Source organism: Lolium rigidum, chromosome 3, assembly GCF_022539505.1.
Source record: "Lolium rigidum isolate FL_2022 chromosome 3, APGP_CSIRO_Lrig_0.1, whole genome shotgun sequence".
NCBI lineage: Eukaryota > Viridiplantae > Streptophyta > Magnoliopsida > Poales > Poaceae > Lolium > Lolium rigidum.
This window is the reverse complement of record NC_061510.1, coordinates 29403431-29420252: the sequence shown is the minus strand read 5'-3', so window position 1 is coordinate 29420252 and position 16822 is coordinate 29403431.

Sequence of the window (16822 nt, the reverse complement as noted above, 5' to 3'; positions counted from 1 at the left end):
TCAAGTCATATTCACCTTCAAAATCTTTCAATGAAATGACTCATCATTCCAAGGTCTTCAAAGTCATTTGATTCACATGTTCCCATCTAGAGTAGTCAATTTTAGTTTTAGCACTAGCAACTAGTCATAAGGGGTGCTAACTAGCTTGTAGCTCTCTAGGCTAAGTGTGATGCTCTTGTAATACTCCATATCTAGACCAAAGTGAAACATGAATCAAAATAAACTTTGATAAACCAAAGTAAAAACTTGTAAGGTAAAAACTTGGGTTGGGAATCCTTAAACATAAATAACATTGTTATGATGCCTTGCTCAAGAGAGCTTGCATTAGTGTAGCTTGCAAGAGTATAGCTTGCCTTGATTGGTACAGTGATCAAAGTTTTCCTCCTCTTCTTCGTAAAAGACCTCCTCCTCCTCGTAGCCTTCAGTACTAGCGTCTATAAACGGATATGAGGTATACAATCACCAAACAATGCTTAAGCACTAGACTTAACACACAAAGGGATCACACAAGCTAACCTATCATCACAACATTATTAACATGGTGGTTGGTTTTGTTTTCTTTTTAAGAAAAATAATTTCCTCTCATTGAAATATTACTAAGATTTAATCTCCTTAAATAATAAATATGAGATCTTGTTGACCAAAGTCCACACTTCCTACTTACCATCTGGGAAAAATGATTTAAATGAGATACTACATCTCATGCAATTTAAACACTACTATGGAAAATGATTTAATATTCTTAAGTAATAATATATGGGGTCATGAAGACTAATGTCATCATCTCACCTTGAATTACTTGAGAAAGTGATTTAAATGAGATGCTACACCTCATAGATTTGAAATACTAAATTTGAAATAATTTAAATGGGCTAGAAATGACTACATAGCCATTATTTGAATCTAGCCCATGATCATCTGAAAAAACTATGTCATACTTTTTCATAATCAAATAGAGGGTTTGAAATGTGAATTATGAGATGTGGAATCACCTCAAAATTCATTATGGTTGATTTTTAATAATTGTTCGAATTTTGAAAAGGTACTGACTTGTTATTTTTCTTGCAGGTGTTCTACAATGGATCAAGGGTTGAGACCAGTGGGGTTGGATAGAGAATTTCATTAGCTTTCCAGAAATATAAACTTCATAAATTTTGGCTCAGTAGATTTGGTTCTATTAAATTTTGAACATGGCACCAGTATTGAATTTGAACTAAATGGATTTATTCGAATTTGAATTCTTGGGCTCGCGCGGGAAACGCCTTGGGCCAGAGAGAGAAAGTGGGAGAAAGGCCGGCCAGTAGCGCGTCTCGCACGCACGGGCCGCCTAACAGTGGGTCCCACTGTCAGCATCTTATAAACGCCGAAGCGGTATGGATCAATGGGAGACGTTGGATTAGAGGACGATCTAATGGCTCACGTGCGTCATCGTCGACGACGAGCACGAGCTCACTAGCGGCAAGCACCAGGGGGTCGGAGGCTCACCGGAGGTCCAACAAGGTCGGCGACGATGCACGGCGAGGTTCTCGACGACGGCGGTTCTCCTGGTACAAGCGGTGGCTCTTGGGATGGCTCCAATCTTCGTCTTCGTCTGCGGCGGCTCCGCAGCACTCCGGCGACGAATTGGTGGGCTACGGTGTAAATTGGGACAAGGGAGAGATCAAGGAGGGATTATGAGATGAGAGAAATGGATTGGTGTGAATAATGAGAGCCAGGGTGGCCTCCTTTTATAGGTTTGTCGAGGTGCTGCGACTCACAGGTGGGTCATCGTCATCGACAATGCTACAGCTGCGCAAAGGCGTGGGCGAGGGCAGGGACGGTGCAGCGTGGCCCGACGGACCTTGCGAGCGTCACTGCGCAGCAGGAGGGAGACGGGATGGCTCGAGCGACGATGATGCCTGTCACGGGTCCGGCGGGTCTCGTTGACGGTGGCGAGGGCTACAGTCGTCGAGAGGGCTGGTGAGCATGTCTGGGCGGTTGCTGGCATCGTGGCGAAGCTGCTGGCGAGCGCGGAAGGCGAGGTGAGGTCGAGGTCAACGGGGCGACGTTGTGCACTGATGTGTCCAGGGGCATGCTTGTGCACGCTCTAGCGTGTCCTGGCATCGCTAGGCATGTCGTGTTCTGGGGCTTGCCAGCCTCTCCTTGGCCAGGGCTTGTACCAACAGGGTCAGGGTGATGTAGGCCACCTAGCTATTTGACAAGGTGAGAGAGAGAGAGGAGGAGAGTGACATGGTGAGCCTGGTGGTGGTGACCAAGGGGATGGCATGGCCATGGCATGGATCCTCTATGCATTTTTCTTGGTTTATGAGGGCACTGCAAGCTTAGGTGAGGTGAGACCAAGGTATGTGACATGGTTGGCAAGGCTAGAGAGAGCTAGAGCATGCATAAAAGATCATGGCCAACATGAGTGACATATGCCATGACATAGGGAGAGAGCTTGTGTCATGGTGAGCATGGCAAGGCATGATGATGTTGTTTGAGAGTTGTTAGAGTACCATGTCCACTATAGATGAGCACAATAAAAGTGGAGTGAGGTGGTGCATAGTGGGTAGGAATAGTGGTTGTACCTTTTTATTGAATAACTTGATCACCATATGTTGGCTGCAATGGTCACATTTGTATTTGAATTTGGCCAAAATACTTCATAGGTGTGATCTAAATAATGTTTGGAATCTATTGGTGGCCTTGGATTGCAATTTTGAGTTGGTTAGTGAAAAATCCAAAATGTGGGGCAATCTAGAATCTGATTCAAAGTTGTCACTTTGCGTGCTTATATTAAGAGTTTGACTTTGAATCAGCAAAGTTGACTGATACTAAGTTGTTCACTTTTATGATTACTAGTGATCTGGACAAAAAGATTAGAAAGTTTAGTTTAGAAATAGTTAACCAAAGGGGCTCAAAGTAGGTATCATGGTAAAAATGGCACATTTGACCATTATCATATGTCACTTAGGGTTTTTCATTTTCTTCTCTTTTGTTTTGATTTTCTTGGATCCGAATGGTGTTGTGTTGTGTTCTTATGTACTATTTTGAGTTTAGGATTGTGTTTCACCATTTCAAACAAAGGAGTAGGGCATAGGCTCAACTTTGCAATTTGGCCATATACCCACATGTGCCTCTATGTGTCTTTTCATTTTCTTTTTGTTTCACTTTTGATTTGGCTTGGTGGGTACTAGGTTGGGTTTGTTGAGGTTTTCAAACCATATAAACAAGGTGGCATAGGCCTATATTTACAAATATGGCCATAGGCTCATATGTGCCTCTATTTCTATTTCTATTTTATTTTTATTTATTTCTCTTTGATCCTAATTGCATGGTTGTGGCTTGGAAACCATTTCAAACCATTCAAACACACATTCATGGCAAAACCAAATATTTCATTAATTCACATAATAGAAAAGGTTTTGAAATAGGCAAGTTTTTGTTAACCCTAAAAATTGGATAATTGAAAATATGGTTCTTATTTGTTTCAAAATTTTGGGGTGTTACACTAAAACACCTCTCTATGTGCTGAAAGTTTTGAAATTACTCTTGTTTCATCTTCTTATGCTTTTCACTTTGTTCTTTGTAAATTTATTTGTGTACAAGATTCCTATGCATAGGAAATGGGTTAGACTTAAATGTGTTTTGAATTAGCTTCTTGATGCTCCTTTAGCTTCATTTTCTATTTTCATAAGAGCATCATTAAAACTATCAATCCTAGCTAAAAGGCATTAAAGAAAAGAGCATATGGGAGACAACCCTTTGTTTTATTTCTGTAGGTTTTATTTTGTTGAGTCTTTGAAGTTATTACCTCTCTAATAACCTCTCCTTATCCGTTTTACTTCATTTTTGTGCCAAGAATCGCCTCTAATAGGAAGAAAGTACGATTTGGGGAAGTTGCTGTCCTGAAACAGATTTTGGGTTGTCACCATAAAAAATTGTATTCCCAACCAGAACGTAATGTTGATCTACCAATATTTGAGCATATGTCCCAGGTTATTATCTAACTTTCGTTAGTTTTGCACTTTTCGATTTGAGCAACAGAGGATTTTCGAACAAATTGATCTTTACCTATTGCTCTATTTTGACAGATTTCTGCCACTATTTTGCATTTGCCTCTCATTCTCTTTCTTTTTGAGTTCTTTTGAGAGAAAGATCTTTTTGAAGAAGTTCCAACAGTAGATAATGTTTAATAGATGTTTTATATATGTTAAAACTGAACTCAAGTGGATTTGTCATTTTAATTGCACTAATGTTGCTAATAAGAATTATGTGAAGTTTTGTATGAAGGAAGTTTTCAAGTGTAGGGAGAGAAGAATGATGTAATGAGATGAAGGATGGACAAAAGCTCAAGCTTGGGGATGCCCATGTCACCCTAAGAAATATCCAAGAGGTACAAGCCTCAAAGCTTGGAGATGCCCAAGGCATCCCTTCTTCATCAACAAAGTATCAGGTCATCTTTATGTACGCTATATTTTTATTGCTTCATATGCTATGTGTTATTCTTGGAGAGTCTTTATTTTTGTTTTTAGTTTTATTTTGTTTTGTTTTCTGTAGAATATGGTTGGATCCCAGCATATTTGTTTTGGTGAATGACACACTCCGTTATAATTGCATAGAACACTCTAGTTTTCACTTTTACTGTTATGCGAGTGTTCTAGTTTGCTAGTACTTTGTTTAGCTCTTGGTTTTCTATTCTTATTTTGTTCAGAGCTTGTTAGTTTTCGTTATTCATGTATGATTAGATCTCTGGTTCATATTGATTATTAGCTATGAGAGTTCTTTCAAATAAATTGATTGGTGTAGGAGACGAGTAAAATGTTTCATGCTTATAGTGATGCAAAAGGAAACTTGTCTAGACCGTGGCATAGACTTTGGCATGTCATGTTGGATGTTATTATTATTATATGATTAGTAGTTATTGTTGTATCATGAATTATCTCAAATACCTGAGAGTGCTTAATGTGTCATTGAAAGAATCATGTGTTGTTTCTGTCATAAGAAGCATAATAGTGTGGCATTCTCCTTTGATTCTTTATCAGGTTGACTTGGCACATCCTTACACCATGTTATGACTAGAAACCAGTAAACTAAAGACTCTATCATCATTTAGTTTTTGACTTGTAATATCACTTTATGCTTGATTAATATTGTTTTGTCGCTATGCATGATTATGGCCATTATTGCTCTCTTAGTTGGTCGCTCCCAGTCTTTTGCTAGCCTTCACCTATAGGGGGTATAAGCTCGAATCGTGCATCCAAATCCTAAAAACCAAAGTTTTCCAATTGTGTCCACCATACATACCTATATGTGGTATTTCATTGCCACTCCAAAGTAGATTGCTTGTGTGCTACCATTAAAACCTTCAAACTATTATCTGTTTTGTGTTCCTGTTTTAGCTCATGAGGAAGTACTGAGTGGTTTATTGTCTTTTCATGACCTCATACCTTGACTAGCATGAATAATGTGCTAAGTCATTAATATTGCAAAAAGAGCAAGGCAACTGGGTGCCCATGCCAACTTAAATAAACAAATAAACAAATAAATTAAGCTCCGCACACTATGTACTGGAGAGATCCTAAATAATGGTGTGCAAAAGGAGAACTACATGGGAGCCGCTCTTGAAGTCACTATATGAAAGGATGATGAACTGTTTAATACCAGTCGTTGACATAAACATACATACCTCTCAAAATACATTTTCAACACCTCTGTTTATTCAAATAAAAAGCTCTAGCACATGAGTAATCCCTGCTTCCCTCTGCGCAGGGCCTTTCTTTTACTTTTATGATGAGTCTTCATTTTCTTACTTTATGCACCAATTAAGAGACCATAGTTTCCATTCTGAGTATAATGTGCATAGTTCCAAGACTTATTGATTGATTCATGATTATGTTATTGCTTATTCTCAAATTACTTGTATCTAGTTACCCTTTGAACTTTAAAGGTGTCCCGACATTTATGTTTTTCTACTTCATAAAGGACAAGCTGAATACCACTTTGCTATGTTTTCGCTATGCCCAAAAAACAAACAGTTGCTTTCAGTGCATTATTATTCTATTGTTAGAATTATATCTATCATGCCTATGTTATATTACTTTGATCCCAGCTTACAATGTTTTACAATAATTTGATCAAGATTGTATTCGCTGCATGTCACCTCAAAAATTATTTTTGTTATCAATTACGTACTCGAGGACGAGCAGGAGTTAAGCTTGGGGATGCTTGATACGTCTCAAATGTATCAATAATTTTTGATGCTCCATGCTTGTTTTACACCAATTTCTATATGTTTTGTTTACACTTCGTTGCATGTTTATACAATTCTAGAACTAACCTATTGACAAGATGCCAAGGTGTCAGTTCCCTATTTTCTGCTGTTTTGTTTTTCAGAAAAGTTGTACAGGAAATATTCTCGGAATTGGACGAAACAAAATCCGAAGTTCCAATTTTACCGAAGCATAGACGGAGTCCAGAGGGGGGACGAAGAAGCATCACGAGGAGGCCTCAACTGCCCTAGGTGCAGGCCACCGCTGGCCGCGCCTAGGAGTGGTGTGGGCCCTTTGGGAACCCACCTACCTCGCCCTTACGCCTATTTATTCACCTTCTCGGATAAATCTAAATACCCGAGCCTCCATCCATGAAAAGTTCCATCGCGGCCGCTATCGCCGACCCTAGCTCGGGAGTGTCCTGAAGCTCTTCCCGGCACCCTGCCGGAGAGGGAGATCATCATCGGAGGCCTCTACATCGCCATGACCGCCTCCGAAGTGATGCGTGAGTAGTTAATCCCTGGACTACGGGTCCATAGCAGTAGCTAGATGGTTGTCTTTTCCAATTTATGCCTCATGTTTAGATCTTGTGAGCTTCCTATCATGATCAGATCATCCTTATGTAATGCTACATGTTGTGTTTGCTGGGATCCGATGAATATTGAATACTATGTTGAGATTGATTATATACTTGTCATATGTTATTTGTGATCTTGCATGCTCTCTGTTGCTAGTAGATGCTCTAGCCAAGTATGTGCTTGTGACTCCAAGAGGGAGTATTTATGCTCGATAGTTGGTTCATGCCTCTAGTAATTTGGAAGAGTGACAATAACTTCTAAGGTTGTAGATGTGTTGTTGCTACTAGGGAGAAAACAACAATGCTTTGTGTAAGAATAATTCTATTGTTTACTTTACACAATTTGCTTAATGCAATAATCTGTTGCTTGCAACTTAATACTAAAAGGGGTGCGGACGCTAACCGGAAGGTGAATTATTAGTCATAGACGCATTTGGATTACGGTCTATGTATTATGTTGTAATGCCCAAGTGAATCTCATAGTAATCTTCTTGTCATGTATGGTTTTTATTCTGTCAATTACCCAGCTGTAATTTGTTTACCCAACATATTATCTATCTTTATGAAGAGACACCTCTAGTGAACTATGGACCCCAGTCCTTTCTTTTATACTGATAAAATCATCCACTTCAAACACCTGTTATGTTTACTTACTGCAACCATTGTTGTCTTTAACTAGCAAGGTGGCCCTCGCAAATGCGAGGGCAACATCTTAAAAATCTATACTTATAATGGTTTATCTATTTTGTATGTTGTAACTTTATATTATAGAAGTAATGTTAGATAATTATTTAAACTACCTAACCTATTATATAATGAATTTCACTCAAATGAATTGTTTTAAGTTTCTACGTTATTTTTGGCTCAACTATCAATGTCCTTGCCATATGCGTTAATATCCATGTAAGTTTCGCTTTGTGTCTGCGTAATCAGCACAGAGACATGACGTACATAAATCTAGAGCAAACTGCTCATATAACATTACAGAAAAAATACCCATGAAATATTTCAGAATAAAAAATTTGCATTGCTTTCATTTTCCATGGTTGAACGGTGTTGTCTAGCAACGGCAAGAAGCTGGCGAGGTACGGTCCCTCGGTTATCCACTTAAGATGAAGTCGCATGAGTGATGATCGATCAGGTTACTTGTGTGGGTTAATCCGAAGCTAACTATATTCAAGTTAGGGCAAGATATCTTGGAGAAATTTTGTTTCTCGCATCCTCGGAAGAAACCAATGCGATGCGTGTGTACAATGAATTAATGTATGTATGAGATGGAACTCAACTGTCACGTGATATATCGGTTGGCAAATTGAATTGTGTTGGATGCTGTGTCTTTCTGGAATTGCTTACGCATATTTATTTTTCTCTTGGAGAAGGTGCGTACACGATACTTGACAAAGTGATGAAGTGCATTGCGAGAGAGACCTATCGCATATGACACAGTTTATTTTAGTACTCTCTGATCTCTAAACAATATTTAATGTCTAGATATGTTGAAATTTAAACAAATCTAACACATGTATCATAAGAGGAGTTAGTACATCTAACTAACCTCTCATTAAATCGTAACCATAAAATTTAGATCTAAATATCAAAATAATTTGGACAATATATGTTGCTTACCGTGATGCTCTATTATCAGTTTTTTTAATCTTTTTGACTATCCTTTCAGTTTTTGGATTCTCCCTCCATTTCAAAATAAATTGCTCCATTTTACCTACATACGAAATTATTAAGATGTATTTTATTTATAGATACATTTGTAAGTTGAAAAAAAATCAGTGTAGACACATGAAGAAGGCGGTTGAAAAATTTAAGTACTTTTAGATGTCTCATTATGTTTATAGTTTAATAAGTAGCACAGTTAAGCAATATAGTTTTGGTTACATATATTCCATCTATAATCTAGCATGTGTTCGCGCTGACACACCATGTCTAGCTCGTTTGAAATAGGAAAATGATTGTATTCAGCCGAAGGCTGGAACTCTCGTGCCCTTCGGGTCGAGGGATGTCCGATTCATCACATCGTGCGGTCCTCCGGGTCGGTCGCTCCGTAGATGGCTCGTGCACGGCCTCCCTTCTTTCCATTTTTCTTCTTCGTGTATTTCTCAGCGCAGATGGAAGATAAGGCTGCTCCGCCGTTGCTCCATTGCCTCCGCAGTCGACGAACCTGCTCCCGGCCTCCTCACGGGCGGACCTACTCCCCGGCCTCCACAACGTCGCTTCACTCATCCGGCTCCACATTGAGGAGGCCATGCCGCTGGCCCCTCGGCCACGCAACACGCTCCGCCATGGCCTGGACCTCTCCCTCGACGGATTCACCATGCACCCGACTTCTCTCCCTGGCAGCGCTGCGCTCCGCCCGTCTCCACCCCCGTCTGCAAGCCCCAACCTGATTCGCCATGCACTAGCTCAAACTGCCATCGTCGCCACCGTCGTTAACCAACTCCCCTGAAGAACCGGAAACCGGCGTGCTACTCAAACCACAACCTCGCCGCCCCTGCTCCGAAGCTCCTCTTGTGCTCTAGCCCCACTGCGCTGACTTTTGCTTCTCCCCCACAGCGCCCCGTCCCTCATCTCTGGTGCGGCCATGGCTGCAAGGGATGCGACGTCGCACCGGTGCTACTAAGGAACGCTGATAGAGCTGCATGCGGATGTCATCAGTGCTGCAAAGCAAGGGCGGCGAAGCTGCGAAGCCAATGCGTCAGTGCTCCATGCGATGGTCGCCGGAGCTGCGAGCCAGGGGCGCTGGTGCTTCATTCGGTCATCGCCGGAGACAGGCGGCGCCGTTTGAAGCTCCGGCAACGAGCAGCATCGGTTGCAACTCTAGAGATGGGCGGCGCCGTTTGCAGATCCGACAACGGGATGCGGCAGCTGCAATCCATGGCAACATGAGGTGCCCGGGGTCATGCGGGTGCGTGTGGCGGAGAGGAAATAAAGAGAGCATGAGATATTTTTTGTTGAGGCCCTGCAGGAAGGAAGACGATCGGATCTAACGACCACCCGGTTTTCATCGGACGGAGCGGAAGGCGGAGGTTGGACAGCTCCCATCCTGCGGAGGATTTGTAGAAACAACTAACGAAGCTATTTAGAAAAGAAAAAAATGCATTTCCTTATTCATACGTGAAGGTACAGCTGTAGGAGTCCCTTTTTACGTGATTTGGCACCTACAGAATCAAATCTTTTCTTATTTTGATCGCTTTCTATTTTAACATGGAAGCAAATAGCTTTATTCTCAGGATATCACCTGAATCAAAACTATACATGACGTTAATCTAAACCACAACTACAACTATATCGGTTACGTGCCATACTATTTTTGTACACGCATATTGTTGTACGTAACACTTCTTAACTTTTAATCTGAGATGTTAATATCAATATCATCTGTTTATATTTTATTAGCATATGTGGATTAGCCTGGTGCCTTGAAAAACATCCTTATTTTGCTTTTAGTATATAATAGATTCCACTGCAAACAAATCTCTCTTTCCGCATTTTATATCTAATCTTTTGTTTTCAGCAAAACCGGAGAGATTGACAACCTCACTGTAAGTTGGGAAAAAGTATTTTAGTTGTGTTGTATGCAGGTTCCATGTTGTTGCTAACGCCATTAGTACGCCCTGCCACAAGTTAGCTAGCAACACCTTCAGAAGTCATTTGTTTCTCCTACTGGTCGATTAAACCTTGGTTTCTTACTAAGGGAAAATTTGTTGATGTGCTCATCATACCTTCCTCTTGGGGTTTCCCAACCGCTTGCGTCGAGCACCATCAATCGGTCAAACGAAGACATTCGGCCCGGCCCACATGACTATTGGGCTAGCCTATTTATCGTGCTGATCGGTCAAACGAAGACATTCGGCCCAGTCCACTTGTTCAGTTGGCTGGCCCAGTCATCATGTTGACCAGTCAAACGAAGGCATTCGGCTCGGCCCATGTGCTTAGTGGGCCGGCCCATTTAAGTTTTGACCTATCAACCTTACAAGTTAGGCCCGGTCCACGTATCTAATTGACCAGCCTAGATATATAGTTGACCGGTCAAATTAAATCAGCTGGCCCGGCACGCAAACTAAATGGGTCGGCCTGCTTAAGGTGTGGCAGGTCTTGTGTGGCCTACCATCTACCACGGGATTTCAGCCGGTTGACGGTGTTAACTGACAGTTAATGGCATCTGCCACGTATCAGTTTGCATGACGTCGGCAGTCAACGGCCTCCCGAAAAATCTTCTGCAATGGTCCTATTTTCTGTGGCCAAAGGACGCCCAAACGCGATGCACCGAAAAATATGTGGTAGGGCCTTACCTGACGCAGTATGCACCACAGAACCCATTTCGTCAGGTTAGGCCCATAGGCGATGAAAAAGGGCATATACCTGACGAAAATTTGACGTTGCAGATGAGAACATTTCTTATTGTGTTGGCATATTGAGAGTTAGCTATTTAAACTAGAGTGGTAGTTTACATAACTAGTTATCATGCTCATAAATCTTTATTGTGGTTGTATCGAGTTACCAGTGCTCGTATTATATTCTTGGCACTTCTCTAACAATGCTAAGTTTTTGAATGAAAGAAGTGCTGGACTCATAAGGCTACCACTTTTAAGTGAACTTACTTTCTAATTATTTTAGTTTTATAAACGCCGAGTTCTTTATGTTTCTTTGTTTCTTGCTCGTGGACGATCAAGGTTAAGTTTGGGGAAGTTGATGGTTGTGAAAAATGACATTTTTTCTCGTGTTTAAATCCTTAGCTTTGTTAAGAAATTGACTAAACTTCTCTCTAAGTATGGCACTAATGACTAATTATTGCAAAGGTGTTGAATCTTCTCTTTATTTGAATGGTGTGCAGGAAATCAAGTCATAATGGCAAATGGACCTGCAATTACTGTAGAGAATCTCTCCAAAAGAGCACCAAAATTGATTAGAGAGCGAAAGGTGGTTCCAGAAGGTTTAACACACATCGGTATGGGCAATGACCGCCTGTATCGCCCGCCCGTACGGGCCGCCGCATCACTTCCTAGAAATGCTATATATTCTGTGAAGGGACCCCGATGAAAAAGAGAACCATTCATCACCAACCCCATAGCCGCCACCCGTCAGATCCATCTACACCAAAGGAGATCCATCCACCATTGTTCGTCCGTTGCATCTCCAATCTCCTCCATAGCCATAGCCATGACCGTTGTAATAGAGATCTCCTTGAGGGCCATTGTAAGAATATTGTGATTTCGATCCAAGTATTTGCAACAATGATTTATATATTTGATCTTGATATTTTGCGTAAGTAGTCCTCACGGGCTGCGGGTTGTGGTGAATCCTCGCAACGTTTATGTGCATCTAATATTATGATTTTGTGTAAGAATTGAATAGGACTTTTGAAATCTTGTATCTTTGTCACTTTTCCACGATTTGAAGGACTTGCAGTTACCCATGTCTCTCGGATCGATCAAGGGAAGAGGTGGGATGAGTGGAGAACGGTGTGCTATCGCCAAAACCTTAGTGCAGGAAAGGGGAAAGTAACGGTACATGCTTATTTATTCGCTTGGGATAAACGACACAGTCATCTTACTTAATGTTTTGGTCTGCATTCATTTACTTAATAATTGCTGTTACTCGCGGCTGTGGGGACAATGATTGGATCAAGAGACTATTGTCAACACTGGCTTTAGGGGCAATTGTATTTACAAATGTGCTGCTCACAAATCTCTTATCTCTATTTAATTTACTACACACTTGCACTTTATTTCTATATGTATGAATAACTGCAGGAGAATCCATGACCCTGGCCTATTTTAGTTCATTGAGCACAACACCCAACAAAGTAAATTCGAGAGGTCCGGTAAACGTAAGATAAAACAAACTAGCAATGTCTTGTAGACTTTCCTTTACACAATTTATAAATTCTTCCCAAGGTTCGATTAAACCTAGCTCTTCTAGGGAAAAAGCCTACATACTACAATTAGTAATCCGAATCAATGGTAATATTTATCAACACCTCCAGCAACATCTTTCACCCCCTACTGTAATCTCTTGGAAAACCTGATGTGTGATGCAACCTTTCCATGATCTATAGTTTCTCTATGTCTTTGTTTGAGTAGTGATTTGTTCATGGAAATTGTGAAATAGTTTGTTGATGGTTGATACAAGTATATGTTATCTTCTGTAATGATCTTATGTACTGATATATGAGTGCACACATATGTTGAGGGATGCATAAGGTTGTCACCGTTGCATGATGATAGGAGGAGTGATAGCCAGAGTTTCACATAAATCGTGTCTCAAGTCTTAAATATGCATGCTATATTAATTCGTGGTTAATTAACGGGGGGTATAACTGTGTGGACCTTGAAACTTATAGCGGTGGTTTGACTTGATATGTTAATACCTCCCTAGATTGATCGGAAATAGCATTGGGATCAATCACTAGCGGTGTAATTGCTCATGTATATGGTTGCACCTGTCTATGGCTCCTCTCTAGAAGAAACAACCAAACTATTATCCATGTGCTTCACTAATTGTGACAACCAAAGAAATTAAATAAATATTGCTCCCTTGAGTTACTTCCTTTTACTTTACTTTCATTTACCTTTATAGTCTTTACTTTACTTTCAATAGTTTACTTTCTTTATTTACTTTCAACACTTTACAGTTTCCTAGTTATTAGTAAAAACAACAGTACACACTCTAGCACATTTCTTTGCACAAAGGGTCACATAAGTGGGTTATAAGGCCTTCGAGAATAGATAGTTTACCTTCAGCTCCTCGTGGGTTCGACACACTCAAATACTTATCGAATTTTACTACGGTGATTCCCTGCACTTGGGTATTATCACATATGCATTAAATAATAACTGGATTCTTTCAAGACCATGGTAGAAGTGAATGAGTTTAAAGTATATTTGAGATGGAGTGCGGCATTGGGCTTCATTGCAATGATTGACAATATCATCTACATACCGCACACCATGGCAAGGGAGGCTTGAACCAATATGGTGAGTTAGGGGGGCGAGAGCACATGATTGCAGATATATGCGTTGAGATGACCGAGGACTTCATCAATAATAGTGAAGGTAGGGAGAGAGTTTCGTTTTGATGAAGGGTACCATCAAGGGTAATGACGCGGTGTACGAATTTCAGCATGGCATCTATCCACCCGCATCAAAGCGATTCGAAGCCATGAAATCGTAGGATCAAGTTAAGGATATCCCCGTTTATGAACCAGAAGCCTTGGAAAGTCAATTTTAAATAAAATTTTGGGTTTTTGCGGAGAAAATCGGCCAAGGAGGAACTTAGTTTGGTCAGTGTTAACAAGAGGGTGGAAATTTTTTGAGTCCTAGTTCCTTCATAACACAGTTTTGAAGATAACCTATGGAAAGTTGGAGGGTTTCAAGCGGTTTTTGTTCTAGTGAGAAGGACGAGAAGGAGAAACACATGCTTGATGTTAGTGAGATTGATGCAAACATGGTGGAAATCCTGGAAGACGTTTAGGACATAGCTAGCAAACTTATGTCTAAACGTGCATAAGAATGCGGGGCATAATATATCCAGCACTGAGCTAGAGTCAACTTATTCCTCTTAAATAAAGAGGCATTAGTTTCCTCTTCTCAAAATGGAACATAAATGGGTTGAGAAATAAGGGAGTCATCCATGTCATTTTATTAACCGACTAACATTGTGGAAAGAGCATGCTCAATAAAAGGTTGTTAGATTATTTCATACAATTTCCAGGCCCACCATAAAGGAATTCACCATTACTGATAGCAGTAATGGAGTAGCATTTGTCATCAGTAACTTTCTTGGGTAAGTCTACCATGATGGGATTGCTGTTTCCGTCCTGATCAATGATTCGAAGGTTGCTAAATGATGCAGCATGACCATGACCGTCATTTGGGAAGAAACCGCTGCCCATTGGAGGATTTGGATCCACCCTATTGGTAACCACCCCACCGCCAAAAGCCATGTCACTTGCCTTATGTGCTAAGTAGGTGAACAATGACCTTGGGAAGTATCCCACCCCTGTGGGGACACTATTAAGTCCGTAGTACACCCACCAATCTCCACTTGATTTGTCCTGCACCCAGTTTAGAATCCGTGTCAATTAAATAATATACAAAGAGTTCCTTGTTAAATAATAAGTAAGTTTTGATTTTTTTATACACCTTTGACTATACGAGAGAACTATATTGATAATGTTTTATCTATACTATACAATATAGGTGAAAGTGCGCTCGTCCATGTAGCATGATTGATGAGCAAGCTATTGCTTTTGAAATAGTGTGACCGTGAAGGTTGTGTAAAAATGAAAAATGGTACACGCACCTTAAGCACTCTTAGTGTAATATTCTGTACATGCCCACCGGGAATATGAGAAACTGGTTGTATAACATCACCTGGAGCTATAACGGCGCCATTCACCCGTATGAAACCAGGGCAGTCCATGTTAATGCATCCTGTTACATTATTTCCATCTCTCTGCAACATAAATGGTTGTAGAAGTTAGGATCACTTATTGGGAGAAAATTTCTATTAGAGCCGGATCACTTGTCACCAGATAATTCACATCGCTACAATCACATTACCGTCCATTGGGTATAGAAGTGAGGATATGAGTCACCGTAGTGATTTGGATAAATCTGTAAAACAGGACGTACAAGTGAGCAAACATTCTTTTGACATATAAATGTAAAGAAGAAATATTTTTCTTTGCAAATAGTATCATTAATGCCACAACCTGGGCTGCCAAATTTTTAGTGATGGATAACATATTATTCTAGTAGAAAATACAAAATATTCAGTTCTTGAAATGTGAATGGGGTGATTTAGCCTAATTCAAGATCAAGTTATGTGGGATGTAAGCTTTATCTCGTTGATTGTATGAATTAAAAAGTTATGTTTTTATGGAATTGAAAATTTTACGCTTACATGCCATCCAGCTTCAATGCAGTTAAGGCTTGATATAACACCATCTCCTTTATTACAAATCCAAATTGCAGCCACAGTCCACTGCCCGGGTTTGAGTCTATGGCTGTGCACACTCATGGTGGCATGTAAGCCATAGTACTTGTCATCGGAACCTCCAGAAGATGTTTGGTGTACCGCAAACTGCATAGTGAAAAAACTTATAGAAACAAGATACATAGCAGCTAGCTAAAAAATAGAGCGAAACAACTAAAACAGAGCAAAAATGTAGGGTTCGTATAGCCAATACATACATAATTTATATATTTATATACAATATACATAGATATAGTGTAGAAACATACTTAAACCGATAAAGTATCATATTTTTTCGTATGGTAATATATTAGATGTGGGTGTAACTACACCCAGGAGTAGGAAATATTTATATATTTGCTACGTAAAACTTGCAAGATGATGCCTTTGGAAGTATTATACATATACTAAAAAAAGTGAAGAAAAAACAAACAAAATTAGCTATTAGAAGTACCATGTGTGCTCGATATTTCACGTATATTGTTTCCTCAATGGAACTTTCTCTATGTTTCTCCGAGAATTTTGTCTCATGTATTTTTATAGTGAAAACACAAAATGCTTGGATGAATCCAGAACCACACTGATATAAGTTTGTGTAGATGCATTAAATGATTAACCCAAAATTAAAGCCCGTACAAAGTATGCTTGATCTCGACTAGAGCATTTGATTTCTATAGAAAATTCGACAAGAATGTAATATGGCTCAATTGTGTGGGTGCATGAGGATAATACAACGTTTAGGTATAGGTGATAGTGTGTAGATTTAGTCGGTGGTGGAAAGAGACACACCTACTAAAAAGGAGGAGAGCGGAAGAGTGGAATCTAGAAAACAATATGGAAGGCTGTAGCTATGCATAGTGAGCCATCGTACCATAGTGGCATCGCTCTTTTGATAACAAATACCTAGATCCTTACCACCAAATTTTATCAATTAGTGGAAGGATTTTCAATCATACCAAAGCAGGCTTAGCATATGTACATAGTGGACATAGTCATTTTCTAC